At 37.1% G+C, this 22,838-nt stretch overlaps 1 protein-coding gene across 1 annotated transcript in view; it reads right to left on the reverse strand.

Moving 5' to 3' along the window:
• Positions 1-20,827, reverse strand: part of LOC127863031 (neuronal acetylcholine receptor subunit beta-2-like) — a 43,930-nt gene extending 23,103 nt beyond the window's left edge. The window contains exons 1-2 of the mRNA XM_052402444.1: positions 20,647-20,827; positions 8,066-8,173 (exon numbers count right to left, since the gene is read on the reverse strand). The gene's annotated coding sequence lies outside the window, so the exon portion shown is untranslated. The remainder of the gene's footprint in view (positions 1-8,065; positions 8,174-20,646) is intronic.
• Between the last annotated feature and the right edge of the window lie 2,011 nt (positions 20,828-22,838).

Here is a 22,838-nt window from a genome sequence, read left to right on the forward strand (position 1 = left end):
TTTTAACATCTGACGAACACCCAATGCACAGCTATGTATTTCTATTTTAAACATCTGATAAACACCCAATGCACCGCTATGCATTTATATATTAAACATCTGACGGACACCCAATACACAGCTATGCATTTCTTTTTTAAACATCTGACGAACATCCAATGCACAGCTATTCATTTATATATTAAACATCTGATGAACACCCAATGCAGAGCTGTGTAATTGTATTTTGAACATCTGATGAACACCCAATGCATAGCTGTGCATTTCTGTTTTAAACATCTGATTAACACCCAATGCACAGCTGTGCATTTCTGTTTTAAACATCTGATTAACACCCAATGTACAGCTGTGCATTTCTGTTTTAAACATCTGATTAACACCCAATGCATAGCTGTGCATTTCTGTTTTAAACATCTGATTAACACCCAATGCACAGCTGTGCATTTCTGTTTTAAACATCTGATTTACACCCAATGTACAGCTGTGCATTTCTGTTTTAAACATCTGATTAACACCCAATGCATAGCTGTGCATTTCTGTTTTAAACATCTGATTAACACCCAATGCACAGCTGTGCATTTCTGTTTTAAACATCTGATTAACACCCAATGCACAGCTGTGCATTTCTGTTTTAAACATCTGATTAACACCCAATGCACAGCTGTGCATTTCTGTTTTTAACATCTGATGAACAGCTAACATCTAACAGCCAACTTCACATACCTATTTTATTTTTCGTTGCCGTTCCATTGGCCTAGGTAAAAAAGTCAAACTTCATTACCCGTGACATTAAGTTATATTATATACGTTCAAAGAGCGAACAACCACCTTTAGCGATGTGATATATTTACCTAGATTTTGACTTGACCGTTGTCCACCGTCGGTTAATCAGATTGCCGATACTTGTAACTCTCCAGTGGCTATTTAGGCGGTGTACACTTAAAGTGGGTATATACGATCTTGTCAAATATTTATTAATTAATATAAAATGTATAAAAAACTTATTATACATATATATTTCAATATAAACTAAAATAAAAGTTAAGAAGAACATGTGTCGAAAAATGCTAAATAAGCCAGATATTTAATTCTGAAATCGAAAAGGGCTGTACAGCCAAATTCGCCAGCATGTATATCATGCATGTACGATGTGAATCTAAATTTAGTTTAACGGTTCATTTGAAATTCCTGCAGTGATATCGATTCATGCGACACACGAACACTTACTAAAAAGACGAATGCATCGGTTATTGTAGGAAAATGTGTGCGAATTATCTTCGTCACAATCGGCTCGGGGCGCTAATTTGTATTTGCTGCATTTTATGAAATTCGTCTTAAATGTATCATTTTACTTGCATGTTGTGTGTTATTATAACATATTTGTATCAATGTATTAAAATTCAACACATATAAGAATCGTATAATCTCGCTTTAACATTTTACATGTACTTAATGCAGTTAAATTTAAAACAGTTGAAAATTTTATTTAAAAAAAAAACACCACTTACTTTTCACAAAAATATCAATCTCTGGTATTATGGTCACTGTAAGCACATTAAATCACACAAATATGCGCAGAGCAAAATCTACGTTTGACCTGTGTCCCCCCACACACTTAACCATACAAATTGGAGGGACTACTTGTTTTATCAAAATACAGCCGTAACATTTTTATCCTATGAAATTAAGTTTAACAGTCTTTGGTTATTTGAGTAGCCAATCAAAAAGGAGTGATTGGTTTAGCAGATTTGCCCATAAAACGTTGAGTAAGACTTGAACAAAAACTACCTAGCTAACTAACTTTGGTAAATCACTTTGTTAATTTTCTTCGATACACTAACTAATGAAAAGGTGACATCACATAGTGAAAATATATCTACAGTTCTTGACACCAATTATCTGCGTTTATTACAAGTAAAAGAACATAACTGTTGTCCTGTTGTTGTAAAGACATTAAATGACGTCTGTCAATACGATATTTGGCTAAAGAATGCTTGTTGATTATTAACTATATACATTGATTTCGAACTTTCTAAAAAGTACTTCGACAATTCCCATTTCACATCGCAACACCCTAATAATAATATCGCAATAACTTGTCATTCATATCGCAATATCCTTCGTAATCATATCGCACTAACTTAACAATCACATCGCAATAACTTCACATGCATTTTTACGGCAACAATTATTTTCAGGTATTATTGATAAAATGATTTTTATTCAAGTATTGTACTTGAAAACGCTGTTGGAATATTATGAAGACGTTTTGATTGTTGCTATATAATTTTCCAGAAACAAACGTTTCAAATTAAATTTTAATATAAAAAATATATTCTTTGCTGATTTCAGGAAACAAAAGTTAACGGTGGGAATGCTCATTCGCATGATGCAGATCCCGTTATGATTTTAGCGAATAAACTACGATTTGAAATTATTAACGCTGCACACGCGAACAGGGGTAAGCCAGGACAAATACTTGCCGACAAGATGGTCCACTTTCCAGTACATGTAATTATTTAATAGATATTAGTATACACTATATTTCAATATCAGTTCCTTTTCAATCAATAATTCATGTAAGCCACTAAAAATCTCGCATTTCATAGTTTATTTAAAGGGGCCTTTTCACAGATTTTGGCATGTATTGAAGCTGTAATTAAATGCTTTATATTGATAAATGTAAACATAAGAGCTAAACATCTCCAGTAAAAAAGAAGAATATAATTAAAGAAATAAAAAAGTAACCCGCAACGGGGCTCGAATCACTGACCCCTTGAGCCATGGAGCAAAAGTCTACCGCTCTATCCACTAGACCACCCGCTCTCATGCCAAATTTAGGGTATTTTTTACTTTATATAAAGTCTGACCTGAGTCCCCCCCTACAGACTTTATATAAATCTTCGTAGTATCAAAAAATACAACGATAACAACAGAGCTTTCAAAATTATTCAATCGTTTCGCGTTGCAACGCTTTATAATTTTCAGGATTTTAAATCGTCACAAAAGATGCACATAATGGATATTTTAGGGCATGGTTAATGTTCAATATTACGGTTTCCTCGCAAATATCATAACTTCAAGGAAAATATGAAACAAAAAAATTCAATTTTGTCAATTTACCAAAGCGTGAAAAGGCCCCTTTAAATCATAAACGTAGTACATCAGACATTAATTAAACGTCATATCTATTACAACTCAAACTGAAATGACTTGTATGCAATTCTAAATAATATACTTAACAGATTTGATTAACACGTTAAAGCATGCACCCAGTTAAATGAATCTTTACAAAAAGCATGTTGATGAAGTTGCAAATTAATAAAACACAAGTATAAACTACAGGTCCGAGCGACCTTGGGCCAGACAGGGACCCTGAAGCGTGCCATCAGGCGCGCGAAGCTTGCTACTGAGTCTGTGTCAATGAGCACCATCCCGAACCCACTCGCTTAATATCTGACAACTGAATAACCAGTATCACGTTAAGACTTCTTCTTGATTCAAGCAATAAATGAGTATAACAGAAACAAAAATATTCAGCGTATATCCTGACTTTGAAAATAAGGTAGACAATTTACGTTTTTTTAAATTGTTTCATTGAAACAAATGATTAAGTACTATTGTTGTTGTTTTTTTAAACTAAATAGTAGCATATCCACCGCATTTTATGTTTGTTGTGGAGTGAACGCATAATACACTACATAATAGCGTTCGCAACTACACATTTTACAGCGTGAGATCACATCATAGTAGTCCTCACATGACTTATAATGAATGTTTTCTTCGTCATTGAAATATATTGTATGTTGATATTTTGCGCAGTTTTCATTCCACACATTCAAATTACTCTGTTACATCCGCGTCATGCGAAAATTGGTTTAATGGCAAATGCGGCCAGCGTAGCGCACTGGCACAGTCTAGTTATAGGCTACGCTTTCCGCACTTGCGCAGTCATGAAATACGATTTCCTCTATAAAAAAGCACGCAAGGTTTCGTGGTATCTCCTGTATCCTCGTCAGTATGCATATCCCGACAAGGCACAGCGGATACGCATGCTTCGCTAAAGCTATGCTGGTAGCATATTACATAAGATCCAATTTCGCATGACGCGGGTCATAAAGATCCTCATTGCGTCTTGTAAAGGGAACATGAAATCACGATGCTGGGTAACTAACTTATTTACTTATTTTCGAAAGTGCTTTACACAAAACACATATCTTGCAAATATACATTTGTACCTTCTATAACCATGAAGTCACAAATATGAAACACGTTCATTGAAAACGGGGCATAATGCATGTGCGTAAAGTAATGTCCCTTATTAGCCTGTGCAGGCTAATCGTGGATGACGCTTAACACCTAAACTAGACTTCGCCATAGAAGAAACTTCTTCAAAACTAAAATGTACCATAAATAGTGACGTTCCTGATTTGCCCATGCGGACTGGGGCGGCGCTTAACTCACATGCTTTAGACCCAGTTTTCCCAGAGTGAAGCTCATATTCCATACAATGTTAGTGATTGGTTAACATTTTTTTTTACTGCACTTTTCCTTCGCGGAAAAAAAAACATGGTTGACCATTTCTGCTATTTCCACAAATGTTTTCACAATTATTTAGCTATAACATGTATAAAGCGTAATTCATTAGAAAATAATGGGCGATTGTCGTTACGGAGTATTCAGCATAAATATAATCTAACGTGGTCAATGTAATCTTAGCGCGATTATAATCGACTTTTTAAATTTGATGTGCACAGCTTTTTGTGAAATAATTAGTTTTTAACTTAATTCTCATCGGCTCTTTATTTCAACTCAATAACGAATATCAGAATAGTTGACAGTTTCACTAGGTCGCGAAAATATATGACAATATGAAAATAACACTTTACTTGCACGGCGCTTAACCCCCCTTCAAATCAATATCTGTTTTTTGTGGAAATAACAACTGTCTGCCCTTATTCATATTAAATTTCATAATGATTGAGGACAGACAGTGTTTAAATGTTCAAAAATCAAATCCCTACAGATATTCCGATTTTCCATCCAGTCCATTAACCTCTTACTGAAAGGAAACCGCAACTCCGCATTCAAAAATTTGCTTAATTTGTAAATGCTCATAAGTTATTTAGAATTAAAAATCACTATATTACCAACAAAAACATTTCCCAAAGACATAAGAAGATAAAAAAAACAAAATATGCTGATTTTGATTCTACAGAGTGTGTTTGTGCCCAACCAAGCGTGAAACAAATGCTGTAACATAAAGATAATCTCTCACAGGATGTCACTCTCATCTGGAACAAAGCGGGCATTAGCGATCTGATAACAATCAATGATCATAGGTCTTGTTTGTACGCAATATGTTGACTTGATATGCTTCAGTAATGTACCAGACCAGACATCTTGATATAAAAGATTAGCGCAGACTACCATTATAGTGTCAGTAATGAATTTCGCCAATTACAATATAAGACTTTTTATTCAACCGTTGTTGTAAATAGAATAAAGGAAGTACTGCCACGGGCTATTGCGCAACAAGTTAATTGAAATATTGGCCATCATTTCACCGTTGATTTGACCTACGAAATCTCGGCCAATGATCGGAATATGTATTGTTGGGCGACAATAGTACTGTACACACAAACACAACAGAACAATGTACGACCATGTACTCGTTTTTGACTTTTTAAAGGCGTTTAAAAAGAAGGCCTACCACTTAACGTATTAAAGTTTGTTAAAAGGTTTGCTCTTATGAAGATATTTAAGATCGGTCTTGTATCCTCCTGTGACTTTTTTCCGAGAGTATTGCACAATAGAGTTGACAATATAACAGCAAATACATTTTTAACACATTGAATAAACACACATTCACAGATGGGCATGAAGGATTTTTTTGCCTATTGATTTTTGTAGTAAAATTAAAAGAGTACTAGCGTTATAAATAAAGTTATTGGCTGAACACATATGTTTTTACAGTTTTATTATGATAAACATCGCATTAAAAGTAAAAACAGAAGCAGTTCAGATGATGTACTCAAAACCGTTCAGACGATGTACTCAAACAAAAAACGTTCAGACGATGTACTATTTTCCAAATCCCTCGCCACAGATCTAAAAAAGCTTAAACAACGTGGAAACCTTGTACGTAATATTCTAAGCATGTTAGAAAGCAAAAACTTTGTATGTCATCTTGAATAGCAAAGGCGTCAAAATAAAGTATGTTCAGACGATGTACATTTTTCATTGTTTATTGTGTCTGAATGTTTGAGAAAACTACAGAAATCTAAGAAAAACGACAATTACCAGAGTACATAAGGAGACTAAGCGGGTACTTTGCGCATAGTTATCATTAATTTAGATATTATAAAATATGAGAATACCTTGATTTTCGTCATTAAGCGAGAGCCATTTTGTACGTACGATGTACTTTTGTGATCACGTGATTCCCCGCAGTGTAATGGAAACAAATCCTTTTTTATATAAAACGAAAGAGAAAACATATTTTGTTGAAAGTTAATGTTCTATGCATGCCATAGTGAGATATTGTTGTAGTGCATTAGTAAACACATGATAAGGTATTTTATCTTGTCTGCAGCAACCGTTATGATAGTAAAGTATAGAAAGGTTTAATATGGAAACAAATGGTTCATGCAGATATATAAAGTAATGTACATAATTTTCATTTTTAGAATTACGATAACACGTATTCCGACTAAAACAACAACAAAATAACAATGGTGTGCATCCTAGCTCATCGCAAACATGAGTCATTTTTGCGAAACAAATGCTATCAAAGGTAAAAACAATATTTCAGACACAAACATGTCTGGACATTTTGAACATAGTGTCGTAATAAAATATATAAATGTTAACGCAAATTTATGTACAAGCGAACCTTTTTTAAATGATGTATACCACATTTAAATTACAGCAATATCATTACGCTATAAACTTCGTCGTTATATGAGTCGTGTTCTGAGAAAACTGGGAATAATGCATGTGCGTAAAGTGTCGCCCCAGATTAGCCTGTGCAGTCTGCACATGCTAATCAGGGACGACACTTTCCGCTTTTATGGTATTTTTTCGTTTCAAGGAAGTCCCTCCTTACCGAAAATCAATTTTAGGCGGAAAGTGTTGTCCTTGATTAGCCTGTTCGGACTGCACAGGCTAATCTGGGACGACACTTTATGCACAAGCATTATGCCCAGTTTTCTCAGAACGCGACTCATATTATTCTAAGCCTTGTCTGAAACATTAAAAATAAAATCAGACAGTAACTTGTTATTCCCTACATATAACGTCAAAACAACGTTGTTATATTATTCGTCGTTATATGAGTCGTGTTCTGAGAAAACTGGGAATAATGCATGTGCGTAAAGTGTCGTCCCAGATTAGCCTGTGCAGTCTGCACATGCTAATCAGGGACGATACTTTCCGCTTTTATGGTATTTTTTCGTTTCAAGGAAGTCCCTCCCTACCGAAAATTAATTTTAGGCGGAAAGTGTCGTCCCTGATTAGCCTGTGTGGACTGCACAGGCTAATCTGGGACGATACTTTATGCACAAGCATTATGCCCAGTTTTTTCAGAACGCGACTCATATTATTCTAAGCCTTGTCTGATACATTAAAAATAAAATTAGACAGTAACTTGTTATTCTCTATATACAACGTCAAAACAACGTTGTTATATTATTCATTGTTTGGAGGTAAGTCATATTACTCATAATCATTATAACTTTAACAATGGGACGTAGAGGTATCATAAACAGTTTTATGTTTCACAAATGTTACGAGTGACGATGAGTATTCTCACTTAGTGTATCTTCCAAGCAACAACAACAACAACATTTATTCAGCAGTTAAGCTTATACAAGCTCATAGTCGACATTGCATATGCATTATACAATTTCTAAGTAATGGTAGAAGATATAAATTGGACGCTGGTGTTATGATCTGGTAAACATGGTTAGTTATGAAGGGAATACATAATTGCATCCAATATTGTACCTGAACATAAAGCATCGAAATTTATCACAGTGTTTCTTAGAAAACATCAGAAAATTACCTTTAAATTGAACCTCAATGCTGAAGATGACTGTGTGCGATGATGTTCATTCGAGGTGGGTTGGGTATTAATATGACACCCTTCTGTAGGTCGTGGTAAACTCGATGTCTAAAACAGAATAAACAGTAACGTTCACTTTCCATTCTTTCCACAGAATCGTTTGAAGACTTTCGATGTCGAGCGTTGGCGGACCATATCATGCATTTAAGACTTTATAAAGTATAGCTTCAAATCGGCCAGCGTTTGGAAGATAAATTACAAATATCAATACAATGTGAAATTATCTATAAAATCGCACCTTTTATGTTAGCCCAGCTAAAGTCCATCATAATACGTTCCCTTTATATCACAAATAGTTATTTTCTAGTCCACGCGTAGAACTGAAGAGCATGCATACACATGGAAAAGAATACTCTTTACATCAAATTCAGTCGTATACTTTTTAGCGTATGAAATAAAGTCTAACAGTTTTGGTAATAGACTGTATTCACGCCTCGGTATCGATTATCTCAAAACGAGGCTGATAACGCATGGTTGATTTACACGGTCCGTGCTCAGAAAAAAATGGCGACGGCAAAGCAAGGATTAAGTGATGTTGGTTGGACCCGAAACATGAAACCAATTCCAATTATTTCTATGGGAGAAGTGCAAGAAATTATATAAAAAAAAACACTCAAAGGTTCCAAGCAAGCATCTATATAGAGGATGCAGGCATTTTTTCGGACACTATGTGCACGGTATCGAAGGTAAACACACTAGTCCATATAAACGGACTCCCAGAGCCTTCGATAATTTTTGCTATGGCGGCTCTGGCAGTCCATATGCACCCCTTCATAAACATGGTGCTTCTACCTACAACTTTGAAACTTCATATGTAGATGCACCTTGATGAGTTCTACACGCCACACTCATTTTGGGATCACTAGGTCAGAGTCAAGGTCACTGTGACCTCTAAAAAAATCTGACAAGCTTTCATTTATTCAAAACTGCATCCGTAGCGTGGCACCCGTTATGCGGTGCTCTTGTTATAGCGATGCTTTCACGACAAAGAGCAGGTTCGCGGGAGTAGCAGAAATATCTTGGGGAATGCCTTTCTACGTGTCATGACAGAACACTGCACACCTGAACTTTTTTTAGAAAAGCCAAAACGAGAAGCAGGCGGAGAAACGGGCATAGGTGTCATACGACACGTTATACTCGGGCGGAGGCCAATGAAGTATGCGTACAAGAGGTCGGATAGACTTAAGTGTGTAGGGTAAAAATGAGGGTTGATTGCAGCGAGACGAGAGCCTCCAGATAGCGTCGTAGTGGCGGTATTGTAACATATACGCGGAAAAGCATAAGCTGTGGAATATCAGTTGTTTACAGTACACATGACATCATAATATTGCTTAAACGAAATCAACCGTTTTTGTTTAGAAAAAAATAAAGGTTGATTTATTGCAGCAGTATTTATGCGAGGAAGTGATTCGCCGATGGCAAACCTGGTATATACGGAACTGTTCGGAAGTCTCGGTAACGATATAACCCGGAAACCATTTGTATGCGGTGGGTACAGTTATAAGCTGGGGATTTTTATGCTTAAACAGCATGTAAATGTGATGCTATCCTTGGGCATCATATTAACACGATATTGAGCTTGTCTAGTGTTAAGCTCATAACGCTTTATCAAGATTACAATGGGCAAGGGAAGTAACTCTCGAGGAAATAATTAACTTGCCATATGTTAGGACACTACATTGAGAATCGTTATTGGGGATAACAGTGTTGGTTACTATAAATATTCTAATACTCATGGCACAACTGTCATTAATTAATTAAAAATAAATGAACATTCGTTTAATACCGCAGATAACTTAATTGTAAACGATTTTCAGTGATGATGCCCCGCTTTCTTCTAAAGCAATACTACGCAACATCCGAATTTCCGAAACGGTTAAACAAACAGGGCCACTGATTTTAACCATATACATCATTGTCATATAGCACAAAGGTACGCAAATATTTACACCATCGTTTAAAATGTCACAATTATTGTAATGCATGTGGCTGACCCATTACTTATCAAACGCCTAAAATATCAACAATTTGAACGACATACTGTATCGAAAAGCGACACATTGTTTGACCTAAAATGGAAAGATGCCATGTATATATGTATATCGTAGTTTATTAATTACGTAGATGTATAAAATATTCCCCTAACGAATGTAATTTATAAATTTTAGGATACAATCAATTTGTTTAAATGCAGTTTGGAAGTGTCAGTAAAAGGTAAAAGCTTTATCTTTAACGTGCTAATAGCCAAAATGAATTATTTCAATTCTGTTATTGGAATGGGTTTCGACGTTTACGAGTATTTGACTAAATGGTAACCAAATGTTTAGATGGCCTATATAGCAAACAAACAAACAAACAATCTGTTTTTCTTTTTCGGTACTAGCCGCTGGGACTCGCACACCGGCTGTCCATTTATTACTATACCTAACATGGCAATTATCATCAAACCGTCAGGCATACATCACATACTACAATCTTTCTCCAGTCACCATACAGTCTATGTAAATTTAGTTCAATACATAAATCAATTATTCAATTCCAGTATGCGCATATATAATTTCCATAATTTGAAATATTAACAAATTAATATAAAAATATTATGTTTACCGTGCGAGTTCCGAAGGCTGAATGAAAAAACTGACTACCGTTCAACCATGCACGAATATACTCTTGCTTGGTTACAGCGCCTGTAGCGGCAAGTTCATACTGAATGGAAAGTAATTTTCGACTTATTCAATACATTTCAAACGTCGAAAATTATATTTCGCGTTCAAAGGGGAAAAAATGCTTATAACTACAGGTTTAAATGTTAATGTATCTAAACATGACCTATGTATTAATATTTTGCAAAAGCGAAACTGTAATCTTTCAAGACGCATTAACACATTTGTTCATTTATATTGTTTTCAAGCAATAATATATATTTTAGACCCTTAATTACCCCCGCCCTCACATAGTTGCGACTTTACGACGATCATCCCGATCAAGCCACGATCTGAAAAAAGGATCGAGGCCGATCGGAGTCTAAATCGAGCAACTTGAAAAATTATGGTCTTCATTTCGACCGTTCTACGATGCCACTACGTCAAACGCTTACTGCATTTACTGCCGCGACATTCAAGATCATACTACGACGCTACGCAGAGCTTTTACTGCGTTTTTAGTACGATCATGAAGATCTCTCCACGATGCTTCCGCGCTGCCTGTACGATTACGGCGCTTCTACTACGCTCTTTTACGACTTTACACCGATTCTTGTTGGCTACGATCCTGCTACGCTTGTTTTGAGCATGTCCAAAATAAGCATGGCGAGAGTGTAGAGCTCTCCGATCATGAAGACTCTACCGCGATTATACTGCGCTTATGAAGACTCCACTACGTTTCTCCTTCGATTTTTCACGATCGGCCACGTTTTCGGCCACCTTTTGATCGTAGTAGAAGCGGCGTCTATGTGTGAACGGGGGTTAGAGCAATCTGTATCCGTTCTAAGTAAGTAAAGTGTAGTACAACGACGTTACCAGTTCGATTATATTGTTGTTTGTTTTGTTTTTAATAATTTTTACATAATTGTTGGATTTTCGTCGTCAAAATGTGAAAAAATCGGGTTCAAAATCATCATCGGGCTAAAAATCATCATTAAGGGAAAGTTTATCATCATAAATTTCACCTGGTTATGTTGAATACCAGGTCCTACCTATTACATTTTACACTACTAAGTATGTCGTTTGATTTAATTTTGTGCCACAGTATAACCTATCAATATTTTGGTAAATATGAACAAACAACTACATGTACTTTTGTTTTGCATCAATTTAAATATAACCAATCAAAATTACACGTTAGTATACAGTTGTGAAATGTTCAATAAAGACAGTTCTTTAGGATTGTCTTTTCGTGCAGTGAGGCCTCTTATCACACTGCTGAGATGACGTCACGTCTGAAGTGTCACAGTGTGGCGTCACACTTGATGTAGAGTCGGTGGTCTTGTCCTCTCATCTGGAACGCTTGGAACACAAACCGCGTTTCATGGTCCGTATGAGACAGTATATTTATAAAGTAGTGGGCGTCTGTTTTCGTCAACAGGTTAGGGAAACTGAGCGCAGCATGACCGGCACAGTATTATTTGTAAAAGTTTACATAAGAAGTAATTACAAGTTTGCAGCAATACAGTAGATCTACTTGTCAAAACGTTGCCATTACACAAACATAAACTATCACAATTAATACACATTATTTTAAAATTCTTTAAATAATATAATACGTGAGCAACAACGAAAATAGGAACACTTATACATATTGTATACACGTATTTTAATTGAAAGCATTTGATTATATTGTCTATATGGGCGTACTTGTAAAACCAGCAAGACCAGACTATGTATGCTAAAACATGTTCTATTGAAATAAAATACTCTCTTTTTATTTACTTAAGTTAATGCAATTCACAGTAATTGTTAACGATCTACCGACATTATTTGTTTGAATTAAAAATATTTACAGTAAGAGATTAATATCACATATACACAAGGGCTATACCAGAACATATGACAAATTTTACATTTATTTCAGGAAATAATTAATGCCGTATACACGACACGTCATACGTATGCCAATTCCCAAACCATCTTTAGCGCCGGACCCAATGTAAAATAAACTTTACTAAATTTAGACTTTACATTTCAAACTGGCTCCAAGGATCTTTCCCATCACACGCAACAATCGTATTTTATATGAGCTCCACTTTGGGTTGACTGTTCGAAGACAGTGGCCTCGGCTTACATATAGTGTTTTTATGTGTTTTTCGTGCTGTTGTATGAATTGTCTTTTAATGTATAGCAAATGGTTACTAGTCTGCAATGAAGGGCTTTCGGATTGAGACATGAGTTTAACCGGATGGTGTCATGTGATGTCTGGTATAATCTGGTTATGTCTGGAAATGTTATTAATTATTTACTTCACTGTGAGTTAGGTCACTCAGTCATGATGCTTAAAGCAAAATCATTTGCATAATGAATTTAAAACAATTGTTTGCAAAAAACTGTATTCATATTTGATTATTAGGTACATTAAGCGACATCTCTAAAAATCAAAGCGCTGTAGGCACTGTAGGTGTTCGCTGTTGCATAAGTTCAGACGCAACTAATTTTAAAAATTATGTTATAGCTTTTTATATTGCAAGTTTTAAATGAACACAACCTATTCAAATTTATTAAGTGTGTGCCTTAAAGCACAGGTCCAGAAGTGTTGTTTTTTTTAAATCATTAATAAAAAATATAATTTAAGCTTCATTTTGGGGAAAAAAGGGCTTTATGCATATGCATAAATTGTCATCCCAGTACCAGAGACTCTCTTTAAACGACAATCATTATAGAATCAGAAATGTCGTCATTGATTAGCTCATGCGCATTGCACAGGCTAATCAGTATGCACAGGCTAATCTTATTTGACATGCATTAAGCCCCGTTTTTCCTGAAAGCAGCCAATACGTACATATTTCAATGATAATCACTAGACTGGCCAATCTCGTCTTACAAGCTGTTAAACACTATTAGTCATAATTACCCACTGCCGTGTACCAGTGGTGAACTATAAACAGGCAAATGTGGTGGTTATCTTTCCTAGCAGACGTTCATAGCATTTGTCGTCTGCTGCAACAGGCAGTGGTTGTCTTTCCATAGCGTAGCTTAGGCTTCTAAGCACATACTGATTTGCAAAATATGCTCTGTAACATTAGTGTGAGACGCTCACACTAATAAAACTACACTGTTATTGCCATATGTTTCTCATTTGAAAAAGGAAAACAATCAAACTGCATATACAATACATAGGGGATATTTGCTTCGCTTTGCTGGTAATAATATGAAATTTTTTTATATATTGTCACATAACTGGAAAAAGTAAGTCATTGTTTTATCAAGAAAGTAAATTGGGGTACGAAATCAACAATATAGCGCAATCTTTGATTTCAATAAATACGACGTGGAATTCAAACGTATTTGTATAGGATGCATTTGGCCGCCCTACTAAACCCCATAACAAGGGCGACATTTAAAAAAACGCATATAATTAAACCATGATCTATTTAAAACAAGGCGTTGATACATTAATTAAATAACGCAACGTCACTAGGTGCGTGAAGTTGGCTCGCCGTTCGACGTCCGACATTAGCTCAACATTCAAATTACCGAATGTCGAGCTGGCTCGGCATTCCAGCTCGACATTCAGTTCGACATTCGGATATAGTGTTGTACAATAATTTTCGAATTTTGATATGGTTCGGCATTCCAGCTCGACATTCAGTTCGACATTCGGAGATAAAGTTGTACAATAATTTTTGAATGTCGAGCTGGCTCGGCATTACAGCTCGACATTCAGTTCGACATTCGGATATAGTGTTGTACAGTTATTTTGAATGTCGAGCTGGCTCGGCATTACAGCTCGACATTCAGTTCGACATTCGGATATAGTGTTGTACAATAATTTTTGAATGTCGAGCTGGCTCGGCATTCCAGCTCGACAATTAGTTCGACATTCGGATATAGTGTTGTACAATAATTTGTGAATGTCGAGCTGGCTCGGCATTCCAGCTCGACAGTCAGTTCGACATTCGGATATAGTGTTGTACAATACTTTTTGAATGTCGAGCTGGCTCGGCATTCCAGCTTAACATTCAGTTCGACATTCTGATATATACAACAATATTTGAATTTCGAGCTGGCTCGGCATTCCAGCTCGACATTCAGTTCGACATTCGGATATAGTGTTGTACAATAATTTTTAAATGACGAGCTGGCTCTGCATTCCAGCTCGACATTCAGTTCGACATTCAGATATAGTGTTGTGCAATATTTTTTTAATGTCGAGATGGCTCGGCATTCCAGCTCGACATTGAGTTTGACATTCGGATATAGTATGCTTATTTTCGAATGTTGAGCTGGCTCGGCATTCCAGCTCGACATTCAGTTCGACATTCGGAGATTATATTGTACAATTTTTTTGAATGTCGAGCTGGCTCGGCATTCCAGCTCGACATTAAGTTTGACATTCGGATATAGTATGCTTATTTTCGAATGTTGAGCTGGCTCGGCATTCCAGATCGACATTCAGTTCGACATTCGGAGATTATGTTGTACAATTATTTTTGAATGTCGAGCTGGCTCGGCATTCCAGCTCGACATTAAGTTCGACATTCGGTGCTTATTTTCGAATGCTGAGCTGGCATGGCATTCCAGCTCGACATTCAGTTCGACAATCGGATATAATGTTGTACAGTTACTTTAAAATGTCGAGTTGACCGATGGACGACCGACCGACGACCATCGGACAACCGACGGACGGGAGAGGGACGACCGATGGACGACCGACATACGGATAAGGGACAACCGACGGACGACCGATGGACGGACAAGGGCAGAAAATGGACGACTAATGGACGTCTGACGGTTGGACGAGGGACGACCGATGGACGACGGACAGACGAAGGACGACCGACGACGAGGGACGTCCGAGGGACGACCGATGGACGACCGACTGTTGAACGGCAGACGACCGATGGACGGACAATGGACGACCGATGGACGTCTAAGTGTTGGAAGAGGGACGGCCGATGGACGGACGAGGGACGACCTATGTACGGACGAGGGGCATTAAATGGACGACAGATTGACGACCGATGGACGACCGACTGTTGGACGAGGGACGACCGATGGACGACCGATAGACGACCGCCGGTTCGACAAGGGACGACCGATGGACGACCGACGATTACCCATCGATCGACCCTCGCCCAATAGACGTTTGTCTATCGGTCGTCCATCGGTCGCCCGTCGTTAATGCATCGGTAGTCCCTTGAACAACATTCGGTCGTCCATCGGTCGTCCCTCGTCCAACAGTCGGTGGTTTATAGGTCGTCCCTCGTCAAACCGTCGGACAACCATCGGTCGTCTATCGATCGTCCCTCGTCCAACAGTCGGTCGTCAATCGGTCGTCCAACCGTTTGCCGTCCATCGGTCGTCCATTGTATACCCTTGTCCGTCCGTCGGTCGTCCATCGGTCGTCCCTTATCCGTATGTCGGTTGTCCATGGGTTGTCACTCTCCCGTCCGTTGGTCGTCGGTCGGTCGGTCGTCCATCGGTAAGCTCGACATTTAAAAATTATTGTACAACACTATATCCGGATGTCGAACTGAATGTCGAGCTGGAATGCCGAGCCAGCTTGACATTCAAAAATTATTCTACAACACTATATCCGAATGTCGAACTTAATGTCGAGCTGGAATGCCGAGCAAGCTCGACATTAAAAAAATATTGTACAACACTTTATCCGAATGTCGAACTGAATGTCGAGCTGGAATGCCGAGCCAGCTCGAAATTCGAAAATAAGCACGCAACACTGTATCCGAATGTCGAACTGAATGTCGAGCTGGAATGCCGAGCAAGCTCGACATTAAAAAAATTATTGTACAACACTACATCTGAATGTCGAACTGAATGTCGAGCTGTAATGCCGAGCCAGCTCGACATTCAAAAATAATTGTACAACATTATCTCCGAATATCAAACTGAATGTCGAGCTGGAATGCCAAGCCTGTCCAACATTCGAAAATAAGCATACAACACTATATCCGAATGTCGAACTGAATGTCGAGCTGGAATGCCGAGCCAGCTCGACATTCGAAAATTATTGTACAACACTATATCCGAATGTCGAACTGAATATCGAGCTGGAATGCCGAGCCAGCTCGACATTCAAATATTATTGTACAACACTTCACTTTATCCGAATGTCGAACTGAATGTCGAGCTGGAATGCTTAGCCAGCTCGACATTCATAAATTATTGAACAATATTATCTCCGAACGTCGAACTGAATGTCGAGCTGGAATGCCGAGCCAGCTCGAGATTTAAAAATAATTGTACAACACTATATCCGAATGTCGAACTGAATGTCGAGCTGGAATGCCGTGCCAGCTCGACATTCAAAAATAATTGTACAACATTATATCCGAATGGCGAACTAAATGTCGAGCTGGAATGCCGAGTCAGCTCGACATTCAAAAATTATTGTACAACACTATATCCGAATGTCGAACTGAATGTCGAGCTGGAATGCCGAGCCAGCTCGACATTCAGAAATTATTGAGCACCATTTTCTTCGAATGTCGAACTGAATGTCGAGCTGGAATGCCGAGCCTGTTCAACATTTGAAAATAAGCATACAACACTATATCCGAATGTCGAACTGAATGTCGAGCTGGAATGCCGAGCCAGCTCGACATTCGAAAATTATTGTACAACATTTTATCCGAACGTCGAACTGAATGTCGAGCTGGAATGCCGAGCCAGCTCGAGATCTAAAAATAATTGTACAACACTATATCCGAATGTCAAACTGAATGTCGAGCTGGAATGCCGTGTCAGCTCGACATTCAAAAATAAAAATTGTACAACATTATATCCGAATGGGGAACTGAATGTCGAGCTGGAATGCCGAGCCAGCTCAACATTCAAAAATTATTGTACAACACTATTTCCGAATGTCGAACTGAATGTCGAGCTGGAATACCGAGCCAGCTCGACATTCAAAACTTATTGAGCACCATTATCTCCGAATGTCAAACTGAATGTCGAGATGGAATGCCGTGCCAGCTCGACATTCAAAAATAATTTTTAACACTATATCCAAATGTCGAACTGAATATCGAGCTGGAATGCCGTGCCAGCTCGACATTCAACGTTAATTGTACAACATTATCTCCGAATGTCGAACTCAATGTCGAGCTGGAATGCCGAGCCAGCTCAACATTCGCAAATAAGCATGCAACACTATATCCGAATGTCGAACTGAATGTCGAGCTGAAATGCCGAGCCAGTAGAAGGAGGTGTGCGAAATACTGAAACTGTTGCATTTATGTTAATATGCCGTTCACTTCTATATACGCCTCGCTCTTAGAAAACGGTGTTTAATTCATTTGAGGACGACACTTTCCGCCGAAAATGGATTTTCTTTAAGTAGACAAGACCTTTAAAAAAATCCAGGAAGCGCAAAGTGTCGTACCTGATCAGCTTGTGAGAACTACAAAGGCTAATATGGGACGACACTAAATGCTCATGCATTTAATCCTACTTTTACAGACTCAATTATATTTTAATAATATCTTTTCAACCAGAAATGACACTTGTAAGACCTTAATTTGAGGTCGTATTTGATTGACATTCAGCGCAACAAAATGTGTTCAGATTATGCCATGTGCTTTGAGAAGATGTGTTTACTTCATTTGATCTTCGTTCTTGGAAAACGGGGCTTATTGAAAATGTCGCACCTGTCTGATCTTTCGATAGGCAATTCACAACATGGACGTTTTGTACATATATTAAAGTTCAAGTAATTTAAGTTTTAGTACTTTCCTTTAAGTTAAAACACCAATTTTGTTGTGTATCTATACAGTTACACAGAGTTACTCAGTAAACACTGATTGATATTGTTTTTGAGATTTTTTAAACAAAAATACCTCACAGGTGATTTGAAGTACAACGTAAACATATAATTTATTATGTTATTTATCCATGCCTATAATTTTTTTTAACAACACCAAAAAATACTTGGAGAATGACAGTGTCGTATCATGACTTAATACAATATACGCGATATGAATTGTTCAGGTCATACTAAGAACATATACCTTATTGGATATTTCATGTGGCGTGTCAGTCGGACACTATCGAAATTATGCTGCAGAATCCCGGTAAGAAAAAATAATGTTAGTTTTATTATCCAGCGGAAACAGCGATACGTGTTTATAATTGTTTGTATATTAAAAAGTACAATAGCTTTATTAAATATTTAGTGACAGCGGATGTGCCTGTGTGAGAAAGGCTTACAGTCAAAGATATATGGACACAGTAGACACGCTGGTATCGTTAGTAAACGGATCGAACAGCAATAGTGCTGCAGTTACCCTTCGTATTGCTAGCGCTGGCGTAACTAGAGGTCTTAGATAGAAGAAGACTTCAATGCGCTACCTTGCATACGGTATTCACAATTATTACACCATAACAACTGGACTTATAAGCAAATAGTTTTATAACAATGATACTGACTTTGACAAAAAACATTAATACAATGTTGACGTCAGCTGCAGGAAATAGCATTACTTTCAAATGTGGTATGCCACACCTAGCTTTGTCAATGTGAAGACATGCAGCGACGGTGAAGAAAACTCGTTTTGGCTACTGTAGAGCAAGGTGTCCGCTTCACGAACACTGGCCGCTCAGTTCCAGTGCTCGCTCCTGGATTTATCTGCAGAACAGCGCGGTTACTTGCGTGACAACTTAGGGTCGCGAAGGCTTTCCTTGTTTACGAAAACGGGATTCGTTTTAAGCTATAGCTGGACAAGAACATAAAACATACAACAAAGAAAAATCGAAAATTGTGTAATTCGTGCTGGTTGTTTCATGGTACAATTCATTTATATATATGGAAACTGCAAAGCCTAATACACATATTATTTTTCTTTCATCTCTTTAATTGTATGCATACATTCATGCAAACCTATATCATATTTACAATTTATAGAGAGTTATTCACACAGTAGATTAGATTATTATCATTCTCGACCAGACGAGCATACCGGAGATAGTCGAAGTATCACGATCAGGTGATTGTGTCATGGTAGTAGATAAAGTGTTCTATATTGTGATATGATATCTTCATATCAATATAATGTATGTAAGTTAAACATATAGAGAATACTAGGTTAGCGTTGAATACAGAGAAGTTTATGTTGCAAGGCTTAGAACGCCGGGAGCGCGAGCCTTGGCGAGCGCTTTCGGTGTTCGAGCCGAGCAACATAAACTTCTCTGTATTCAACGCTAATCCTAGTATTCTATTTATACCATTTGATTTTTTTCAACGTGACATTTAACATCAAAAGATCTAATAACCTTAACAATAATTTTAATTCAGTCTTAAAAGCGCTTAAAATGTAAAGAATGTAACCATTCGTAGTGATATAAATGTATTTGTTCTGGTACGCAAAATAGTCTTAAAGAAATTCACACACAAACTGTAAAACAAGTAAAATATCACCATATACCTCGATTCAATTTTACCCAGTATGCGAACTGTAACACATTACGACCGCGAAAAGAAGATTTTACTTTACTATAATTCATTTTATTTTCGAAACAAAATGATCAAAATCCAATATGGCGGCGATTGCCTCCTGACAAAATGATGTCGATGTCAACATAGATCTACATGTACACCATCGACGACCTTGACAATTTCGACGAGTAAACAGACACGACTGACACTTTATTTGACTTAATATACAGGGCAATACGTTTTCCGACTGCGGACGAATTTAAAGACGCGCAGAACGTGTTTTTTTATATAATGTTATGGGTATGCCGTGTGTGATCCGATGCATCAATGGCGCCCATGTTAAAATCATTTCCCCGAGAACAGGGAACGACAAAAGTACAAACAAAAACCAAAACACGTTCGAACTAGTATCTTACCTTTAATTATCCTTTAAAATCCATCTAATAATGCATTTAACTCAATAGTTGACGATTTTGCATCTAGGGTCTTTAATAATTATTTTAGCATAGTTAAATAAAGACCCTTATGCCATCCTATCACTATATTCAAATGAGTTTACGAACTCAATAAACCTTCTTCTTCGTCACACGCTACGTCATGAACTCTACATTATTGCTGTTAAAATGAACCGGAGCAGTTTATCAAATAATAGCCGTTGGTAAACTCGGTTGCATTTGCAGATTTCTGCATACACACATAATTATGTTTAAACTTGCACAATTTTTTATTTGTCTATGGTAAATGCCCTTATTGTACAAGAAAATAATTTAATATATAAATACACAAAGAATGAAAAACATTCCATTACACAACAGATAAAAGAGTGGATAATACCCGTGTACAAAATGGGACGTTCCGAATTCCAGTGTGGTGCTATTTTTACCATCTTATACTTTACACAGCTATATGCCTAACGTGAATTAAATAGGAAAGCATATATTGCAGATTATTTATGAATTGTGCGATATTTGTATGGCTTGTTGTACATTCTTAAATGTCAAAAGTATATGCATGGATTATAAACAATGCACATTACACGAAATAAGGAAAATGTGATAAATTGACAAATCAAATATGTCGATATACAGTACATGTACATGTGAAATAAGTCGCGTTTATAATAAATCGTCAAATTGTTTTGGTGAAAATGATGCAATAAGTATGTCATTTTCAGCTGATTCATTATACGGATGGTGAAAAATTATGTCATATGACTAGATTTAAAGGTTGAAGGTCGTATAATTTTGAAGCTAAAGTTTTCTCGACTTTATTTCTTATGAAAAATCATTCAGTGGTAAAGTAAAAAGTAGTCCGTGCACGCGACAGGTATATCCCACAAGGTTGAATACAGGCTAGCATATTCCATAAGGTGTTATACCGTCAATGTCGCGTTGAAAATGGGCTAAAAGGAATTACTCCTGCTCCATGTGTATCGAGTGATTAAACTGACGGTAAGTTCATTTGTAATAAAAATTCTTGTGCAGTCTTGGTAAAATCTATTTAATGAAGTTTAGTTTCAGTTACACAATTATGAACAATATATAACGTGTAATACTTGCTCTGGATTTTGTGTGCAGAAACATTTTCAAAAGAACGTGTATTTAAATACGACTGTAGCTCAATTGTGAGGCTGTATTGACAGACATATTTTGTTCTGAAAGAAAATCGACATTTTAAAATCACAATCATGAAACATGAGCACTTGACAGTTGTATCTATAATCGGGTTTGGACACGCCTTAACAATACAAATACAAAACTGACCGGAAATTCCATATATTAATTGTGACATATGTTTGAACAGTACGAAAATTCAAATCACAATTAAAACCTTATCGACTGATTGGTGAACCTATAGATCGTAATACACATATCCAGAATTACATAGGGCCGATGTTTATAAGTTAGGTGAGGGTAAAATATATCATTTAAAAATTCGCTTCAAATGTATAAAATGATGCATATCTTCTCTTATTATTTCATTTAAATGTTTGAATACCATTATGTCCACGCAGCCGACTGAACAAGGCAAAAGGAAACATCAATCGAGTCATGTCACATATTTAACGCAATCCAGGACACAGCAGCCTGTACAGTCAACACTCTCAGGTAAGACAGGGACTGAACACTTTCAGAGACACAGCATCCTGTTCAGGCATCAGACACTAGTCACTCGGGGTTTGAAAGCGCTCTTAGACACTAAACCCGTCAATAACGGGTAAGTAATTGAATGAAAGCGTTCCCATATGCATCAACCTGCAAAGTCAATTCACTGAAAAGTCAGGCACTGAAAGCCTTTCTAGATACATAAGCCTATGTAGCCGTTACTTTGGGTTATGCGATGGACTTAAAGCGCTCCTATACATAGCAGCGTCAGATACGGATAAGACAAAGGCTGAAAATGTTTTCAAAAACAGCCATCTGTTTAGTCACAACATTGCAGTCAATCAAAAAGTGAGAGCTTCCTGTGTAGCCGTCCAATACGGTTAACTTAGAGACTGAAGGTTATAGTATACTAAATAATTGAGATGTAAAATGCTATAACCAACTTGCTGGAATACACGTTTTCAATTAATGGCTTTCTTTTCTCGTAAAGCATCGATGGTCAC

This window comes from Dreissena polymorpha, chromosome 16, assembly GCF_020536995.1.
Source record: "Dreissena polymorpha isolate Duluth1 chromosome 16, UMN_Dpol_1.0, whole genome shotgun sequence".
In the NCBI taxonomy this organism is placed as follows: Eukaryota; Metazoa; Mollusca; class Bivalvia; order Myida; family Dreissenidae; genus Dreissena; species Dreissena polymorpha.